Consider the following 21,022-nt stretch of genomic DNA (forward strand, 5'->3'; position numbering starts at 1 on the left):
GAGCAAAATACATCCCTTTGTGATCTTTTTCACCTCCCAGACTAACCCACTTGAATAACCACAGTAATCCTCAATCTTTGATAAGCATCAAGGAACCAAGGGAGAAAGCAGAATTAAACCTGCAAGTACAAGCTTTGCCCCAGTATGAAAGAGACACAGCCAATCACTCTTTCTGTGGGGTCTCACATCCTGTGCCATTCGGCACCTGCCTTTGATACTGGAAGTGTCCCCAGATGGACCCAGCCTTTCCTGACATTTTGGCACATATGAAATGTGTCCATATCAACTATGGAAGTTCTGCTTTTATTCAATGTTCACATCTGCCATCAATATTATAATTGTTTGAGAAAATAAATAAAAACAATTTGAAGTCTAATGATCCAGACTGAACAAGTACTGTAGTGGGAACACAGATTATGACAGAATGGTCCCATCCACAGCCAGGAACATGTGGGACTTTAGAGGGCTCCCAAGCCCCAAGGGTGGAAGAATACAATCTGCTGAGGGTTTGAGACTGCTGTTGATCTCAGACCCCTACTCTTAGGCTGGGCACTAAGCCTACCACTAATCCCCTTTGGAGCCCTCCCCTCAATCCTGTTTGAAGCATTCCCAACAGGATGAGTCACTGTTAGTACTGATGGGAATTCTCTTGTTCTGTTGTTTCCATGTAAGGATCTTCCCAAGAGGAAGCCATTTGGGAACAAATACTGCCAGTTCTATCCACCTTACACTGATTCCTCCACAGGGAAGGAAGAGTCCCTTATCTGATTGATGAGATGAGATCCTGACTTCCACTAGTCCACATTCACCAGCAGGTGGGGCCCCTGAGTTGGAAGGAGGACAGTGCAGACCCTTACCTTCTTGGCTGTTTCAGACCTGCTCTGAGGCTGTGCATGGAGGATGCCTGTGCTTCAGGTCTGCATTCAGTTAGTAACCAAGTGCATCTCTGTTTTCTGGCTCAAGCTCTTCAGCTTGCCTCTTTCACTGTGGCCTTCTTTCCTTCTCGACTGTTCTTTCTCTTACATTTGACAAGATATGAAGGAGGCTCTTGTCAGGCTGGAGGCAGGGCAAGTAGGCCTGGAGTTCACTGTGTAGACTCAACCTTTTCCCCAAATAAGTCCCCACATTTAGGCTGAGACAGAAGAGGGAAGGAGAAAGAAATCTCACTCTGCCCAAGTCGGCTTTTTTCCAGTGAGCTAGATCAGAAGTCCTATACCTCAGACAATACATCTGATACTATATTTCAAGCATCATTTATCTTTTAGGGTCTATTTCTAGAATGGTGAGAATACAAAGTGGAGAAGAGGTCATGGATTGGTTCCTGCATATCTCCAGTACCCACCATAAGCTTGGGACAGCCAGGGGATCTTTCTGCCCTGTCCACAAGACAGGCTGCTCACCCATCTGCCTAGCAAGGGTATGTGGCCATATCAACTCCCCCAGTGTCACTGGAAAGAGAAAAATTATGGTTGTTGTATTTTAACTCAGTGTTTCCTAAAGGAGGCCTTTGTGAGCAGCAATGTCCTGAACTGGGAAGAAGATAGGCATTGAAGTCAGCCAAATGCCAGCATGAATTTTAACTCCTCAAACTATTCACTCTGTGATTTGGATCAAGTTACTTAAGTTCTCTGATCCCCTGTTCCCGCATCAACAACTAGGAATAATTATTTTCCTGTGAGCTTTTTGTAAAGATTGTATTAAATCACATATATTAAGTCAAGTCAATATTCAATATATTGAGCCTATTAATATTTCTGTATAGCTATAACTGGTAACACAGGAATTCTGCTTGGATCCATAGAGCTATGCCAATTCCAAGGACAGCATATGCAATCTCACACATAGAGCTGTGACCCCAGAAGGCCCAGCCTCTGCTTGCTGGGGGATATGAAGCTATGACCCACCCCTACAAAGGAGGGTTTCTGGTGGCAGCAGGGGTGAGGGAATGTGATCATGTGAGCTCTGGATCTGTGGGATCATGGGTGGTGGTGGTGGAGCTCCTGAGAGAGCCTAGCACATTGCAGAGGAGTTGCCAGGACAGGGACAGCCTTTGGTGACAGCTTCCCAACCAAGGAATGAGAACAGCTGAGAGGTTGACACCAGCAGGCATGAGGTGTGGGAGGTCAGGGGGGCCATGGTTAAGGCAGCAGTAGGCATTTCTGAAGCAGTGTGGCCCGACCCCTGTTACCAACTCCAAGGCAGTGCTGCTGAGCAGGCCTCCATGCAGCAATTGGCCTGGAAAACCCTGTTTGCTAATGGTAACAGGCTGCAGGGCAGTCAGATATGGAACTGCTTGAGAGCAGTGATGAGCACCCATTGATAGGAGCTCCTGTGGAAACCAGTGAGCCCGTGGGCAGGTCCTCCGGAGGAGAGTGGCAGAGCCCCGTGTCGTGTTGGAGCCAGCAAGCGAGAGAGGGCTGAGGGATGTAGCGTGTGGTGGTGACGGTTAGCCCCTCCAGGTTTGGTTCATGAGGGTATTTGTTTCGCCAGGCAGCCAATAACAAACCGCCTGGTGTGGATAACAAAACAACTGGGTGGATTACAAACAAAAGACCCATTTATTTTCTCCACGGTTCCCTGGAGGCTATAAGTTCCAAGACGCAAGGTGTGCGCAGGCCATGGTTGGCTTCGCCCTGGCCCGGGCTATGAGGGAAAATCCTATTTCCCATGCCTTTTCTAGTTCTGATGGTTTGAGCAACGTTTGTGTTCCTGGCTGGTAGTATGTGTCACCCCTAAAGTCTGCTGCCTTTATTCGCTGCAGCATGGGCATCCCCCGCCCTGTAGAAAATGTGTCTGACCTCTGTGTCGCCCAAATTCGACCCCCTTTTATAAGGACACCAGTAACAGGAATTAGGGCCCGGCACTCCTGATGACGCCCATTTTAAACCTTGATTGCCTCTATAAAGGATCGCCTATTTTCAAGGTCATTCTTTTGAGGTACAAAAAAAAAAAAAAAAAGGGTTTGCAACGTAATCTTTTTGGGGGGGACATAATTTAAACCCATAGCGATGAGGCTAGGCAGTCAGGTGGCCAAGTGGTTCAGCGGCCTGTAATCCTGGCACTTTGGGAGGTCAAGGCAGGCAGATCACTTGAGGTCAGTAATTCGAGACCAGCCTGGCCAACATGGTAAGACCCTGTCTCTACTAAAAATACACACACGCAAAAAAATGAGCTGAGAGTGACGGCACATGCCTGTAATCCCAGCTACTCAGGAGGCTGAGGCAGGAGAATAGCTTGAGCCTGGGAGGCAGAGATTGCAGTGAGCCAAGATCACACTACTGCATTCCAGCCTGGTTGACAGAATGGGACGCCATCTCAAAAAACAAAAACAGCAACAACAACAAAAAATAGGCAAGCCTCAGAGGTAGCAGTGGGGCATTCTTGGAAGTCTGTGGGATTATGGTACATCCTTTAGTTCTGAACACTGCATCCTTAGGGATTCTATTCCCATTCTAGTGGAGAGACAATACACCCAGGGATTTAGTCTCTATTTGGTCTAACTACATTTTTACAAAGTTGTAAAAGCCAAAAGCTGGCTCTAGGGAAATGGGTCATTGCCAGGCTGATCTAGAGTCTTGTGTTGAGCCATCTTTTGGGCCAAATGGAGCCTCAATTCTTTAGTTAGAGTTATCAATGAGGTTGTAAATAATCACCTTTGATCACATCTGAGGTACTGCCCAGTTCTCAGGCTTGCCCTTGGATTTGAATATCCTAGAAAGAACTTTTCCATTCACTCCCTTTTTAAGCCCAAATGAGATTGCCAAAGGTCTACTTTGGATTTTATCTATTATTTGTAAAACTAGCTGAAGAGAGCAGTTCCTGCAAGCAGATGTTGTTTATTCCTCAATAATCATTGCAAAGGTAGAGTTCATCATTCTTCTGAGCAAAGCTTGAGAAAGCTCTAGTTGAAGCCCTTAAATTAGAATGAATTAATACCCAAGATTAGGGCCTGAGAATTTCTACGGTACCTGAGTGTCAGGTTCATAGAGGTATTTGCCTACCTCAGGAAACTCCGGGTCCAAAGGAACTAAAGAAAGCATTACTAACCACACAGTATGGGGCAACGTCTCTGCTTCGTTGGCCCAGAAAAGCCTATTCAAGACCTTGAGTTTATGAAGAAGTACAAGGGATATTTTATACAGCTTCAGTCCCAACCACCTCCCTGGGAATCTGTGGACACTATGGATAGTGGTGGTTAGAGTAGAAAGTGAGGCTTGAAATGCTCCAGGCCTGGTGTGGGAAATACCCAGTCCCCTATCTTCTTTCCTGTTCCCTGATCAAAGAACATCTGTAAACAATCATGCCACTCACAAGTACCCAGGTGTAACTCTGAAATCCTGCTTAATACAGTGCTCCAGGCACACAGAGCAAGTGATTAGTATTAGCCCCAAAATTCAGTATATTTCCCAAACTTGCTTTAGATCAGGGTTCCTCGACAGCAGCACTACTGTTTTGGACCAGATTGTTCTTTCTTGGTGATGGCTGCATGGTGCATTGTAAGTTGTTTAATAGCATCTCCAGTCTCTACCCATCTAATGCTAGCAGTGCCCCCTACTCCTTATGACAACCAGAAATGTCTCTAGATATTGCCCCCAGTTGAAATATACTGCTTTGGATAATAACAGTCAAGTTATTCCAACCATCAAAACTTAAGAATCACCTGAAATAGAAAGAGTAACACAAATGAAAGTATCTCTGGATGGTCCCCTATTCTGATTCTAAAAAGTTTATTGGGCGATACATTGTTCTCCAAGGGCTAATTTAAGTATCAATTAGATCTCCAATCCCAGCAGCCTTGGATAAAATAGTCTGCTCTAGAAGCAAGAGACAGAAATTTGTGGAGACCTGTTATCTTAGGCTGTAATTATAGCTGGGAAACTTCATGTTAAGAATCAGCCAGGCCAGGCATGGTGGCTTACGCCTGTAATCCGAGCACTTTGGGAGACTGAGGCAGGTGGATCATGAGGTCAGGAGATCAAGACCATCCTGGCTAACACGATGAAACCCCGTCTACACTAAAAATACAAAAATTTAGTCGGGCGTGGTGGGCGCATGCCTGTAGTCCCAGCTACTTGGGAGGCTGAGGCAAGAGAATGGCGTGAACCTGGGAGGTGGAGCTTGCAGTGAGCCCAGATCACACCACTGCACTCCACACTCCAGCCTGGGTGACAGGGCGAGACTCTGTCTCAAAAAAAAAAAAAAAAAAAAAAATCAGCCACAAGAAAGTATGCAGAGACAAGGAGGGCTTATGCGGTCTTGCTGGTCATCCACTTATTACAGAGCTGTCCAGGTTTCTCCCATAATAAAGAACTGGAAGCTTGGAAGGATAATTATCAACAAAACAACTTAGCATTTATAGAGCTTTCTATAGGCACAAGGCATTTTACATATAAGCATTTCAATTTTGTTATCTTATTTAATCCTCACAAACATCTTAGGAATTAGATATTATTCTTATTCTCATCATACAGATGAGAAAATGGAGACTCAGAGAGGTGATGTACAAGTTTCCTCAGCTAGTGAGTGCCAGTTTCAAAACATGAATTCCATTGTCCTGGCCACAAATCTCATATTCTTTCTGCGACATGAAATAGCCAGGAAAAATCAGATGCGCCTCCTCCTCTTGGGGTCCCTCTTTTCACAGTAGTCTGAATTGAGTCCTACCCAGCTACATGACTCCTCCAGGTTGAGAAAGAGTCAATTCCCGAGGCAGGTCCTGAGTCAGAAGACTGCATATCCCAAGGTGAACAAGTCTCAGCAAGGCCCTGCCATCTGCCCCTGGAAAAGGGGATCAGCACAGAACTGGTCCCTGAGGAATCTAGGCCAATGTGGGACCGGCAGTAACATCCTTAAGGGAAGATCCAAGCACACAGTAGAATCTCTCGTTCTCCAGTTTTTCTGGGGTTGAAAAGGATAGAACTTTTGTGCAATTATATTAACCAATCACCATTCACCTGGGTAGTGACTCACCTAGAACCTGAGTCATGTTTCACCCATTTGACTAGACCAGTGGTTCTCACACTTTAAAGTGCCTCAGAGTTGCCTGCAGGGCTTGTTAAACCACAGATTGTAGGAGTACCTAAGCCCAGAATTTCTGATTCTAGGTCTGGGGTAGGTCCTGATAATCTGCATTTCTAACAGGTTGCCGGGTGATGCTGATGGTGCTAGTCCTAGGAACACATCTTGATAATTGCATCACCTTACTAAGCCTTGAATAAATACCACTTCGTGGTATGTGAAGTTCCTCTACCCTTTCCCCAGCCCCAGGCTGATATTCAGACAGGGTTATTTTATGAATCCAGGTTACACTTTCACAGCCCAATAGAACCCAGTCAAGAATTCAACAGAACAGGAAGAGGAGAACATAGGGAGAGGGCTCCATCCTACAGGGCTGACCTCCTTCGCAGAGTGGCTCTTCTCTTTAGTTTGAGAAGCCAGAGTGCCAAGAAGGTCTTGGGCCGTCACAGAGCAGCATTTCCCCACTTGCAGGGTCCAATGACCATGCATCACTAATCCTCCCCACAAATCCTTCCTCCAGCACCTCTTTCCAACAACTTTCTCTCCATTTGCCTGGGGCTGTTCTAGCTCCCTACTTATCTTGTGAGCACATGGCGGGGCCAGGAAGGGAGATGTAGAGGAGGAAGTCTAAGCTGGTGGGTTATTAACAGTTTGGCTCGGATGGGAAGGGGAATCTGAGCAGGGAGACAAAGTTATTACTGGAGACAGTCTGTTTATAGGCAAAGGTTCAAGAATTTTTGCTGAAAAGAAAATCCTCCAAAGACCACCCAAACCAATGAAGATCAATACATTGGTCAGACTCAGAACTCAAATATGGTATTAACAGAGTGGCATTTAAATGCCCCTTTTGTGAGTTCCTTTGAAATCCTAGGCTAGGCCTAAGCTGTCTCCCTCCATGATGAAATAGGGATGAGAATGTCAAGCTGATACCCGAGTTGCTCCTGATTGAGTGGGACTCAAGCGTTCAGGACTGCATAAAAGGCCCTGCTGTGCATTTCAACTGGACAAGGCTACACCCAGAATGACAATCATAATATTCTTGGCTTTTAATTAAAGATATTTTATCATGTCAACAGAGACTGTAAATTTACTCTGCTGGCAAGTGGCTTGAAGACTAATGTAAAAAAGAATCTCTGTTTTCTAGATTTTTATAACCAGTCTGGCAAGCCAGGAAATTCTTCCTTCAGGTGATATCTTAAAGTATGAAAAAACAAAAAAGGATACCAGAGGCTACAGAAGGAACTGTGGGGCAGTCAGCAAATCCACGGATTAAAACAGATAGTCACAAGCCAAGAGGATAGATTAATATTACTACTATTAACAGTGGCCTTAGAAATTTGGGGGAGCTAATTTAATCACACTTCTACCCCACGCTGGTATTGAGAACAGACACAGGCAAGAAACAAGATGAGGATCAAAATAGTGTCAGCTATAGTACTAGCAAAGCTGGATTTAAGACTGAAGCTCACTCCTGTAGTCCAGGCAGGGACTTCCTGCTTCCTCCTTCCAGGTCTGGTCACGGGGGTCTGACATGGGGACAGTCGGGTCTGCAGAGTAGACACTTACTCAACTTATGTGTGCAGGATCAAAGAACACCCAACACCCACAGATGGCAGAACAGAATGAGAGAGAGAAAGTGGCCTCTAGGCTGCCTCCAGACCAATGGTGTCAGGTGCAGTTTCAGGTTGGAATCATTGATTTACAAAAAAGGAAAATTGGAGCAAAAAGAAAAAATATGGATGGCTGTGGTTGGTTGGGCCTCAGAGATGGGGCCAAGAATAGCAGAAACATGTCATTGGTGAGTATCCCTGACCAGGTAAGTTGTTCCTGACAGGAAAGTGAAGAGGGGACGAGGAGGGCAGGAAGCTTCCTCCCCAGGACTGCTGTTAGTAAAATGCCTCTTCTTTTTTTTTTCTTGAGACGGAGTCTTGCTCTGTCTCCCAGGCTGGAGTGCAGTGGCGTGATCTTGGCTCACTGCAGCCTCCCCTTCCCGGGCTCAAGCGATTCTTGTGCCTTAGCCTCCTGAGTAGCTGGAACTACAGGTGTGCGCCACTATGCTTGGCTAATTTTTTGTATTTTTAATAGAAATGGGGTTTTGCCATGTTGCCCAAGCTGGTCTCGAACTCCTGAGCTCAGGCAATCTGCCCACCTCAGCCTTCTAAAGTGCTAGGATTACAGGCGTGAGCCACCACACCCAGCCCAAAATGCCTCTTCTGTGGGCCAAGGCAGAAGTGTGGAAAGATTAAGAGGATGCCAAACAACAGTGACAGTAACTGCTCTGTTCACTTAACTCCTACTGTGGGCCAGGAGTTGTTCTTTCATACATTTAAATTTTGGAACAATCCTGTGAGGTAGGTCTAACTATCCCCATTTTACAGATGAGGAAATGGAGGCTCACAGAGGTTACATCACCTGCCAAGGTGAGGGTGTAACTGAGTCACAGAGCTGCTTTGTCTAGCTGCAGAGTCTACGCTTGTCCCATCACATTCAGCTACATACTCTCCTCCAGAACAGAGAGAGAAATGCAATCACCAGAGAGTTGGAACTATGCATATGCACAGCAGGGTGACTATCCAGGTTTTATTTGGGTGAGCACTTCAGACACTGCAGTCCTTCTCTTAAACACCCATGTACATACTTGTAACTACTCTTCTTTCCATTAAACGAAGCATGCAAAGCTCTGTCTTTGTAGTTCACCTGGATAATGGCAGTGATGGCCTGTGCTGTAGAAAAAGTCTGTGATGTCAAACAATGGGCTGAACCTTCCCCAGTGTCAGGAACTTACCCAGCCAGAAGTCATTAAGCTCGGTAGCTTCCCTCTTGCCTCAGCAAGCACTCATTAGGGGCTGTGAAAGAAAGGCCTTTTTAGGTACATTCTCCCTGAAGTTTCCTACCATGTGAGATTGGCATTTGGGTGTAGATTTCATCTTCTGGGCTTCCTGCCAGCTGCAGTGGAATAGTTCAAACCTCCAGCCTGTGAAGGCTCCCGGTCAGGGACCTTTATGCTCTGTTTTGCTAAAGGGTATGCCATTTGCAAGTCAGCAGAAGGAAGGTTTCTGTACTTTTCGAATGTCTTAGTAGAAATAAAATCTTTATGAAGGAGACTCTGTGTGGGATGATTTGAGCCAACCACTTGGCTTTCTTACAGAAGAAAAGACAGGTATAATTTCCATGTCCCAAACCAAGTCATCCTAGTGTAATTTGTCCATTTGACAAGATAGAAGGCAAAGAAAGAACAAGAAGCAATGCTGAATGCTTTGGTTTCAAAGTTCAGGGCAAAGGGCTATGACTGGAATGTCCATATTTTTTCAGTTCTCGTCCCATGATCTGAAATTCATAATAATGCTGGGTTGATGGGATGCAAACTGGGAGGGCAGGCACTGGGTGTGATTTAAGCATGAGTCAAAGACCATGGAAGCTTCAGTCAAATCTCATTTTCTTTTGTCAGGAATCCTTCATAATGCCCCAGTTTCTGATGTCATTTTAGTGGAATTAAATTTTAAGCAGTGCAGAATCACAGAATTGGTTACATTAGGCCTCAGACTCAAGTCCAGTCACTAAAGAGTCCAGCCTGTTGGGGAAGCCTAGTGGTAACCAGGACAATCAGCAGGAGGCAGGTTAGGAACTCCTGCCTCATGGTTTACAGTTGCGCATACAGTGATTAAGCAGCAAGCTCTTAAGTTAGCCAGGCTTCCCACTTTCTGGGAGATGTTTAATTATATCACACAGCAAATGGGAAATGCAAGACTAGTTTTCTCTTCACATTCTAACAAAAAGTGGCTCTTTTCCCCTAGAGGTTTGAAATGCCCCCTCCATTGACATGGTGAAACAGAAGGGCATTGATGCCACAAAGAGAAGGCAGTTGTCCCAGAAAACACAGAGAACCCTTGGGCTGGAAGGACCGAAAGCAGAGGCCACTTCTGGCCATCCCCATTAGTGGAGGTGTAGAGGTGTCTGCTGCATCGTACTAAGAATACCGGTATGGGGTGGACAGTGGGAGGTGTGAATTTATGAAGTATCTGAAGATGATACTCTCACAGGCTTGTAGATAAGGAATTAAGAATTGAGGAATAAGGACACTGAAGAGAGAATCAAACATCCAGTATACAATGGTACAGGACAAGTTCTTTCAGGACAAGAATCCCCAAACATAAAAGAAGGAAAATAATCCAGACCTTAGTTACTGGGTTGTCACTAGTGTCCTAATGAGAAGTGACTGAAAACTGCCCCCACAATATGATGTTTTGTGAAGTTCTAATTAAAGACCCAGAGCTTGGTCATTCTGTATAAACTTATTCATATCTTCATAAAATCCCAAATCCCCTTCAGGTACCATCAGATGGAGGCCCCTGACCTGAGGAAACCCTACTTCACTACTGGGGGAGCCAGCCCCCAGTATTTCAACATAGGTTCTTTTCTATTTTCCCTAAGTGTCGGCCAGTCTGAGAAATAAAGAGAAAGAGTACAAAAGATAAACATTTTACAGCTGGGCCTCTGGGGGTGACATCACATGTTGGCAGGTTCCGTGATGCCCACTGAGCTGCAAAACCAGCAAGTTTTTATTAGGGATTTCAAAAGGGGAGGAGTGTACGAATAGGGAGTGGGTCACAGAGATCACATGCTTCAAATGGCAACACAAGATCACCAGGGCAGAAGGGCAAAGCAAGGTCCGGGCCGGGCGCGGTGGCTCAAGCCTGTAATCCCAGCACTTTGGGAGGCCGAGACTGGCGGATCACGAGGTCAGGAGATCGAGATCATCCTGGCTAACACGGTGAAACCCCGTCTCTACTAAAATACAAAACTAGCCGGGCGAGGTGGCGGGTGCCTGTAGTCCCAGCTACTCGGGAGACTGAGACAGGAGAATGGCGTGAACCCAGGAGGCGGAGCTTGCAGTGAGCTGAGAGCCGGCCACTGCACTCCAGCCTGGGCGGCAGAGCAAGACTCCGTCTCAAAAAAAAAAATAAAATAAAAAAAATTTAAAAAAAAAGGGCAAAGCAAGGTCACAAGGCAAAATTAGAATAACTAATGAGGTTCCATGTTCCACTGTGCATGCATTGTCACTGACAAACATCTTAACAGGAAACAGGGTTTGAGAGCAGACAACCAGTCTGACTAGAATTCACCAGGCTGGAATTTCGTAACCCTAGCAAGCCTGAGGGTGCTGCAAGAGACCAGGGCGTATTTCATCCCTTATCTTCAACTGCATAAGACAGACACTCCCAGAGTGGCCACTTTAGAGACCTCCCCCTGGGAATGCATTCTTTTCCCAGGGCTACTCCTTGCTGAGAAGAATTCAGCGATATTTCTCCTATTCGCTTTTGCAAGAAGAGAAATATGACTCTGTTCTGCCCGACCTCTCAGGCAGTCAGACCCTATGGTTATCTCCCTTGTTCCCTGAAAATCACTGTTATCCTGTTCTTTTAGGATGCCCAGATTTCATATTGTTCAAACACACATGTTTTACAAACAATTTGTACAGATAACACAATCATCACAGGGTCCTGAGGTGACATACATCCTCAGTTTATGAAGATGATGGGATTAAGAGATTAAAGATAGGCATAGGAAATTATAAGAGCATTGATTGGGGAAGTGATAAATGTCCATGAAATCTTCACAATTTATGTTGAGAGATTGCAGTAAAGACAGGCGTAGGAAATTATAAAAGTATTAATTTGGGGAACTAATAAGCATCCATGAAATCTTCACAATTTATGTTCTTCTGCCGTGGCTTCAGCCGGTCCCTCTGTTCGGGGTCCCTGACTTCCTGCAACACTTCACTATTACAGTTAGGTGGCTGGGGCTCAGCCAGAATGGTGAAGCCAAGCAGGCAATCCTCCTCTGATAGGATGTTTCCTAACAAGGCTTATTTCTGCTTCTATGTGATACACATTAAATGATTAGTTAAATTTGAAGGCCTAAACATCACAGGCTAGGATCAGGAGATGGCTGGCCCATGACTACATATTATATGCCTGGAGTTTAGGACAAAATTCAACAGACATCCAACATGGATGCAGATGTATTTGCTGTTAAACTCTAACATAATAATTTGAGAGTCTTAAAGAGAGTCCTTAAAACCACCAAAGGTGATTAGACCCAAACCTTATAACCAACTTGAAATATAAGAGCTGAAATATTGGGAATATTGAAATGTCAGAAATGAAGAAACTAGCAAGTTCTAGTTTTTCCTAGAGTTTGTTTAGGTACAGTCAACTGGAAACTCTTGTGTTTGTCTAAATTGGCCAATTCAGTCACGGTCATTAAAATTTATCATTCAAAAATTGAAAACAGAATTACCATAAGATATAGCAATCCCACTTCAGAGTATGTAGCCAAAGGAATTGAAATCAGTATGTCAAAAAGCTGTCTGCACTCTCATGTTCACTGCAGCATTATTCACAGCATACATGTCAATCAACAGATGAATGAATAAATAAATGTGGTATATATACACAATGGAGTACTATTTAGCCTTTAACAAGAAGGAAATTCTGTCATTTGCAATAATATGAATAAACTTGGAGGACATCATATCAAGTGAAATAAGCCAGTTACAGAAAGACAAATGCTGCATGATCTCACTTGTATGTGGAATCTTAAGAGTCAAACCTACAGAGTAGAATGATAGTGACCATTCTACTCTTGTTCCAGAGGATAGAATTAAGGGGGATGAGAATGGGGAGATGTTATTCAAAGGATAGTTTCAGTCAGATAGGAGGAGTAAGTTTCAGAGATCTATTACACAGCATGGTGACTACAGTTAATAATAATGTATTATACATGTCAAGTTTTCTAAGAGTAGGTTATTAATATTCTTGCCATGAAAAAATAAGTGTGTGAGATAATGAGTATGTTAATTAGCTAGATTTAATCATTTCATGACATAAACATATATTAAAACATTGTACTTCCTAAATATGTACAATTATTATTTGTCAAGGGCGGATTGCCTGAGGTCAGGAGTTCACGACCAGCCTGGGCAACATGGTGAAACCCCATCTCTACTAAAATACAAAAAAAATTAGCCAGGTGTGGCAGCATGCGCCTGTAGTCCCAGCTACTCAGGAGGCTGGGGCAGGAGAATTGTCTGAACCCGGGAGGTGGAGGTTGCAGTGAACTGAGATTGTGCCACTGCACTCCAGCCTGGGCAACAGAGCAAGACTCCGTCTCAAAATAAATAAATAAATACATACATACATACATAAAAATTATAAAAAATAAAAAAATAAATTTTTAAAGATTTGTGGTTCAGACCAAAATATTAACTTTGACTTCTAAGGTTTTCTTAGTACTCTTTTTTCTTTATTTTAAAGTTTATTTTGACCAGATAATGAATGAATATGGTTCAAAATTCAGAAAGTGAAAAAGGATGTATAAAAGTAAGTGAAATTTTTTCCTCCCACTCCCAACTCCCAGCCACCCACTTCTCCTCTCCATAGGCAAAGTGTTATTAATTTTTTTGTGTATCTTCCAGAGATATTTTAGAGACATAAAAGCAATAGTGGATTGGGAAAAAGAACATATACCTTTTCCCCCCATTTTTATACCAATGATACCAGATGTCAAGGAAACATTGTATTTGAAGGAGAGCCCTCAACATTTCCAAATGTTTTGGTTAACAGGTTGGTAACACTCATTTATAGCAATCATAAGGACTTATTTAGAAGTTGTTTTTTATGTCTTCTTATAGCTGTGATTATATTGTTTGGAGTCAGAAACCCCTTTTGAATATATTATGAAAATAATGGATCCTTTCCATAGAAAGAGAAGCACATATGTACTTACATACAAAAAAATTGCAGAGAATGTCAGAAAGTTTCATTATCCACACAAACCACTACCACCAACAACAAAAACAGCAAAGGAATCAAGGTTCAGAGAAACTAATTTGCCAAGATTCATAGAGTTATTGAACGATGGAGCTGGGATTCAAGTCACAGTCTGCTTGATTCCAAGGCTCATGCTCTATCTCTACCCTTCTCTTCCCTTCCTCTCTTGTATGTATTATTACTAATGAGCCCCTCACTGATGCAAGGGCAGGGTAGATGGTGTCAGTTCAGTAGCTCCTGTAGTCTTGGATTCCCAGCTATCTTGGTGAAATCTAACCTAGAACTATGACTCCTTGTGTTGTCTTGAGAACCTACTTCTTGAGATACAGCCTCTTACATAAAAAGTGATAAAGGACTGAGAGCAAAGGACATTGGAAAATAAGACAGAGACACTGGGCCATGTGTGCAGTTGCTGATATCTTTAGTCCCAACTTCCTACATGCAGGAATTTAATAAAAACAATTGATAAAATTAAACATTCATTAACGTAATTCAACACATTAATAGATTCTCTCTATAGGCATTATAAAAGCAATTGATAAAATTAAGCATCCATTCATGGTTTGAAACGAAAACAAAACAAAACAATGCCTCTGAGCAAACTAGAAGACTTGGTTAGTTTAAGCCTTAAGAAGAAAAAATCCCAATTTAGAATATGTTTCTCATCTGGGATGTCACTGGAAAATGCTTTTATTATGAGCAGAAGGGCATCCAGGAGCCATTGGTAAAAATGTCCACGATTACAGACCAGTCATACTAATAGCTTCCATTTATTGAGCATTTACAATGTGTCAGACACTGTGTCAATCCATTCTTATTTAATTCCCACAGAAACTCAATGAGATATGTTGTCATCTTCCCCATTTTATAGATGAGGCTCTAAGGTTCGGAGAAGGTAAGTAATTTAGGAAGACAGTGTCTTCCTGAAAATATAACTGGTATCCTAAGTCTGATAGAAAATGCAAGGGATAAATCAAAGATAAGATTCATGACTATACTAGTATGAATGACTTTCTTTTCAAGAAACAATATAAAATGGTAAGTGGGAAAAGCCATAACATGAATCAAAAGGCAAACTGTCTCTGTCCACTCTATCATCCAACTGCCTGTTTTAGAAACTTACAGGTTTCTTTTCCCTATAGAAGAATTCTGCCACACACTCCACAAATGTAGGGCCCAGGATATCAAATTTGTTCTTTCCTTATAGATTTAGCCCTAGTTGTATTTCTCACCCGAGCAGCCATAACCTGCTGAATCTCAATAGAGGGACAGAAAATGAGTCACAGCAAGCAAAAGGGTGCTATGAGAAGGGATATGTGGAGCAGCAGGGCAGGACCCTCTAGACAGCAGTGGTGGATTTACCCTTCTGTACATCTTTCCAGAATATGGCACAAAGAAACAGAAACAGAGATGCTGGTGCCAACGGGAAATTTTCCTGGCAATTGCATTTGTTAAAATCTTGGGTTCTGAAGTCAGAAAGATCTCTTTGAACCTTGGCTATGCCATTTTGAGTAAATTACTTACCTTCTCCGAACCTTAGAGCCTCATCTATAAAATGGAGAAGATGACAACATATCTCATTGAGTTTCTGTGGGAATTAAATAAGAATGGATTGACACAGTGTCTGACACATTGTAAATGCTCAATAAATGGAAGCTATTAGTATGACTGGTCTGTAATCGTGGACATTTTTACCAATGGCTCCTGGATGCCCTTCTGCTCATAATAAAAGCATTTTCCAGTGACATCCCAGATGAGAAACATATTCTAAATTGGGATTTTTTCTTCTTAAGGCTTAAACTAACCAAGTCTTCTAGTTTGCTCAGAGGCATTGTTTTGTTTTGTTTTCGTTTCAAACCATGAATGGATGCTTAATTTTATCAATTGCTTTTATAATGCCTATAGAGAGAATCTATTAATGTGTTGAATTATATTAATGAATGTTTAATTTTATCAATTGTTTTTATAGAAACAATCTGTTAATATGTTGAATTACACTGATATTCAAATAATAAACTTTGCATTCCTGGATTGAACCCAACTTTGATGTTACATTTATTTTACTTTTTCTATAGGTTATTGGGATACAGGTGGTATTTGTGTACATGAGTGAATTCTTTAGTGGTGATTTGTGAGATACTGGTACACCCATCACACTGCACCATATTTGCGGTCTTTTATCCCTCGCCCCTCTCCCACTCTTCCCCCCAAGTCCCCAAAGTCCATTGTATCATTCTTATGCCTTTACGTCCTCATAGCTTAGCCCCCACATATCAGTGAGAATATATGATGCTTGGTTTTCCATTCCTGAGTTACTTAACTTAGAATAATAGTCTCCAATCTCACCTAGGTTGCTGCAAATGCTGTTAATTCATTCCTTTTTATAGCTGAGTAGTATTCCATTTTTTATACACACACACACACAGTTTCTTTATCCACTCATTAATTGATGGGCATTTGGGTTGGTTCCAGGATTTTGCAATTGCGAACTGTGTTTCTATAAACATTGCATGAATTTTAAGTAAATACCTGGATTCTGTTTTCTAATTTTTGTTCAGCATTTTTTCATTTATGTTCATGAGGAATACTGACCTGTACTCTTCTTTTCATGAATATTCTTGTTAGGTTATGGCATCAAGATTATCCTAGCCTTATAAAATGAGCAAGGATTATTTCCATTTTTTCAATTCTATGAAAGAATTTATATAAGATTGTTTTTCTTTCTTTCCTGAATATTTGAAGGGTGCACTGGGGAAGCCATATAACCTGGGGTTTTCTACATGGAATCACTGCAATTTTCAGATTTAATTTTTTAAATAGCTATAGGGCTATTTAGAATTTCTTTTTGTGTTCATTTTGATAAGAATGTGTTTTTCAAGAAAGTGTTCATTCATTTGAGCTTTTGTTAAGTGACATAAAGTCTTTAATAATACCAACATTTTTAAAATTTTAGTAGGAGCTTCAGTGATACCCTGTTTTTCATGCCCAGTGATGGTAATTTGCATGCTCACTCTTATCTCTCTCTCTCCACCCCTCAACCCACACCCCGATCTCCCTCTCCCTCTCTTTCTCTGCTTAATCTTGCTGGGGGTTATTGATTTTATTAGATTTTTCAAATAACTGACATTTAGATGTGTTGACTTCTGTTCTATGACTTTTTCAATTTTTATTCTTATCTTTATTATTTCATTTATTCAACCTTCTTAATTTGTTGTTCCTTTTTAACTCTTTGAGATAGAAGTTTAGATAATGTGCTCCAAGTCCTTTTTTAATATATACATTCAAGGACAAAAATTTTCCTCTATGTACTGCTTTACCTTCATTCATATATGTTGTATGTCATATTTTTATTATCATTCAATTTATAATATTTTCAAGTTTCTATTGGAGCTTCTTTGACTCATGGACTATTTGGATGTATATTACTTAATTTCTAAATATTTGGAGATTTTCTAGTTATTTTTGTTATTGATTTGTAACAATAAAAGATTCTTTGAGACTTACTTGAAAAAAATGTGTTCTGAAGTTGTTGGATACACTGGTAAATTATGTAAATTAGATCAATTTATCCATTAAGTTTTCTAAATTTTGTATATCTCTACCGATGTTTGATTCTTCCATATGTTACTGGGAAAAGTTGTTAAAATCTTCCACTATATTTGTAAGATTGTTCACTTCCCTATTTAGGACTGTTAGATTTTGTTTCACATATTTTGAAGCTATGTTATTAGGTTCATACAAATTTGAACTATTGCATCTTTCTGGTAAATTAACCCTTTAAAAATATCCTCTTTAATACATCTTGCCTTAAAACCTATTTTGTCCAAGTCCTGACATTCAAGGTATGTCTCTTAGTAAGAAGCATACAATTGTGGGTGTTTTTTCTATTCCTTTTGGCTTTTTAATTGGTGTATGTCAATTTATATTTAATGTAATTACTCACATTTGAATTTATATCTACCATGTTACTATTTTCTAGTTGTTCCTCCTCTGTGTTCCTTTTTCTCTCTTCCTACTTACTTTTGAATTACTCAAATATGTGTTCTGTATTTCTCCTCTATTAGAACTTTTACTATGATGTTCCTACATGTGGTTACCTTTGTATTTATACTACTGTGTTTTATAATATGTCTTGAATCTATGGTTTGATATCTTCTATCTTCTACCCATTTTGCAGCCATTTTTCAGAGAGCCTTTAATGCTTGAAATACTACTCTCTAAATCATTCTCTGTTTTCTCCCCTTTAGGTATTTCAGTTACGTGTGTGTTTAGGTCTTGTCACCTAGTTCCATGTCTCCTACGCTTTTTTCTGTATTTTCCTATATATTTTTCCTAACACTCTATGCTTCCATCTAGATATTTTATCTTCATCTATCTTCCAGATGAATAACCATTTCTACAGATAGCTCTGACATACTCTTAATCTATTGTGTTTTTAATTTCAGGACATTTGGGGAGTGCTTAAGAGGGGCATTTTTCCAGTTCTAGAATTTCTTGTAGTGTTTTCAGGGCCTCTTCTCTGTGGAAAACCCTAAAATCCAATTTTTATCTCCCCACCATTATGAGAAAGCTCTGTTTGGCAACTTTGCACCTTCCTTAACTGTCTCTTTTTTAAGTCAGTGAATATCTCTGGGAGATAAGTGGTGTAGACTGCCTCATTTTTCTGCAGGCTTTTGGCCTCTCAGGTTTTTGCTGTGTCTATAGCTCTAAACTCCAATTTTTGTCTCCCCTGCCATAAGAAACTGATAAAAGCTCTGCTCAAATTCTTTGCCTCCTAGAAGTCACTTTCTACTTGTTTCTCAAGTTCTTTGTCCTTGCTACTTAAGAATCAAAGAGAAATATGTTGAAGGATGCTAGGTGTGGTGGCTCACACCTGTAATTCCAGCACTTTGGGAGGGCAAGGCGGGTGGATCACCTGAGGTCAGGGGTTTGAGACCAACCTGGCCAACATCGTGAAACCCCATCTCTACTAAAGATACAAAAAATTAGCCAGGTGTGATGGCGTGCACCTGTAGTTCCAGCTACTGGTGAGGCTGAGGCAGGAGAATCGCTTGACCCCAGGAGGCAGAGCTTGCAATGAGCCAAGATCATGCCATTACACTCCAGCCTAGGCAACAAGAACAAAGTTCTGTCTCAGAAAAGAAAGGAAAGAGGAGAGGAGAGGAGAGAAGAGAAGAAAAAGACATGGAAGGGAAAAGCAGTTTCAAATATCCGGCTCACCTCAATGAGTGTTCCTTTATCTCCAGAATTTTCTCCAGTCCTGGCTATCTTGATACCTCTCCAAAGTCCCTTTCCCACCTACCTCCACCTTCCCTGCTACAGGATGACTGACTGTTTTTCCTGAAGCCCTGCCACACTCAGACCACCTGATTGGAACCTCAGTGGACACCATCCACTAACAGGGGATATAAAGGAAGCTATGGCAGTAGCACTGGGATAGTGCCTGGCACATAATAGGTACTCAAGGACATATGAATGAATGAATGAATGAATGAACTTATGAACAAACAAATGAATGTGAGAAGAGGCTAAGAAGAAAGTGAATCTCACGAGCTGGCTCTTTGGCCCATGGCTCCTATTCTGCCTCCTACCCCAAAACTCTCTGCTAAAAACCCTTGAGGCTTCCAAGAGTCATATTCCTAAGATCTGGTTTGCTTACAAAGGTTATAGCCTCCTTGCCTCCTCGGTCTGGGGGAATTTCAGAACCCTAACTTCTAGGACAAATTCTCCAGTTAATTCTGGGATGAGTTCCTGACTTGGCTTTGGTCCTGTCCAGGGCTTCCTCTGCCTTCTCAACAGCAGTTCCAGACCGAGAATTCTGAAGGTATTTCTTAAAACAGAAAATGTTTTCTTGAGTTACACTCAGTTCTCTAGAAGTTTCACTACATGGATTTCCCTACGTAGACCTGGAGACAGACATTCAACATGCATTAGGGGTCTGGGATAATAGAAGTTTAATAAATAATATTTGTTAATAAATCCCTCTGGATCTACTCAGAGAAAATCATGTGGTGGCGGCACACTAGAGATTTTAAGATGAATAAGATGTGAAGTTTACTTTCAAGAAATTACAGCTATTAAACTGCAACAGAATTTGTCAGCATTCTTTTAGCTGTAAATGACAAATGGATTTTGTTTTACTTATACAACTGAATTATAAAAACACATGGCCCGGCCGGGAGCAGTAGCTCATGCCTATAATCCCAGCACTTTGGGAAGCCGAGGCAGGCAGATGACTTGAAGTCAGGAGTTCAAGACCAGTCTGGCCACATGGAGAAACCCCGTCTCTATTAAAAATACAAAAATTGGCTGGGCGCGATGGCTCACACCTGTAATCCCAACATTTTGGGAAACCAAGGCAGGCGGATCACCTGAGGTTGGGAGTTCAAGACCAGCCTGACCAACATGGAGAAACCCCGTCTCTACTAAAAATACAAAATCAGCCGGGCATGGTGGCTCATGCCTGTAATCCCAGCTACTCGGGAAGGCTGAGGCAGGAGAATCACTTGAACCTGGGAGGCGGAGGTTGCAGTGAGCCAAGATCATGCCATTGCACTCCAACCTGGGCAACAAGAGAGAAACTCCGTCTCAAAAAAAAAAAAAATTAGCCAGGCATGGTGGCGCATGCCTGTAGTACCAGCCACTCGGGAGGCTGAGCCATGAGAATCACTTGAACCAGAGGGACAGGTGCAGTGAGCTGAGATTGCACCACTGCACTCCAGCCTGGGCAACAGAGTAAGACTCCATCTCAAAAAAAAAAGGCCTGAAAGTCAACTCAAACCAGGACTAGAATGCGACCTCTTGACCTCTCATTTCAGCCTCTCTCTGTATGTCAGTTTTCTTCTCTTAGTCTTCTCCAAGTCACCAGAAACACAACTAGTAGCAGCAGCAGGCTCTTATCACCTAGCTTTGTCACCAGACACAACTCAAGAAAAAATAATCCCAGAAAAGGATTTTCATTAACTCATTTTGGCTAGGGTGCCCATTCCCAGAATATCCACTGTGGCCAATGGCCAATAGTCTAACTGGCTCCACTTGGATCACATGTTCATCTCTGGCCAATCAGCAGTAACCAGAAGACTAAGAACTATAAGAATACATCAGATCTCAGTCAAATTATATGTCTAATGTAACTCAGCAGACAAAACAACAAACATTCACTACTACTCCCA

Source organism: Rhinopithecus bieti, unplaced genomic scaffold (assembly GCF_001698545.2).
Source record: "Rhinopithecus bieti isolate Rb0 unplaced genomic scaffold, ASM169854v2 scaffold_573, whole genome shotgun sequence".
In the NCBI taxonomy this organism is placed as follows: Eukaryota; Metazoa; Chordata; class Mammalia; order Primates; family Cercopithecidae; genus Rhinopithecus; species Rhinopithecus bieti.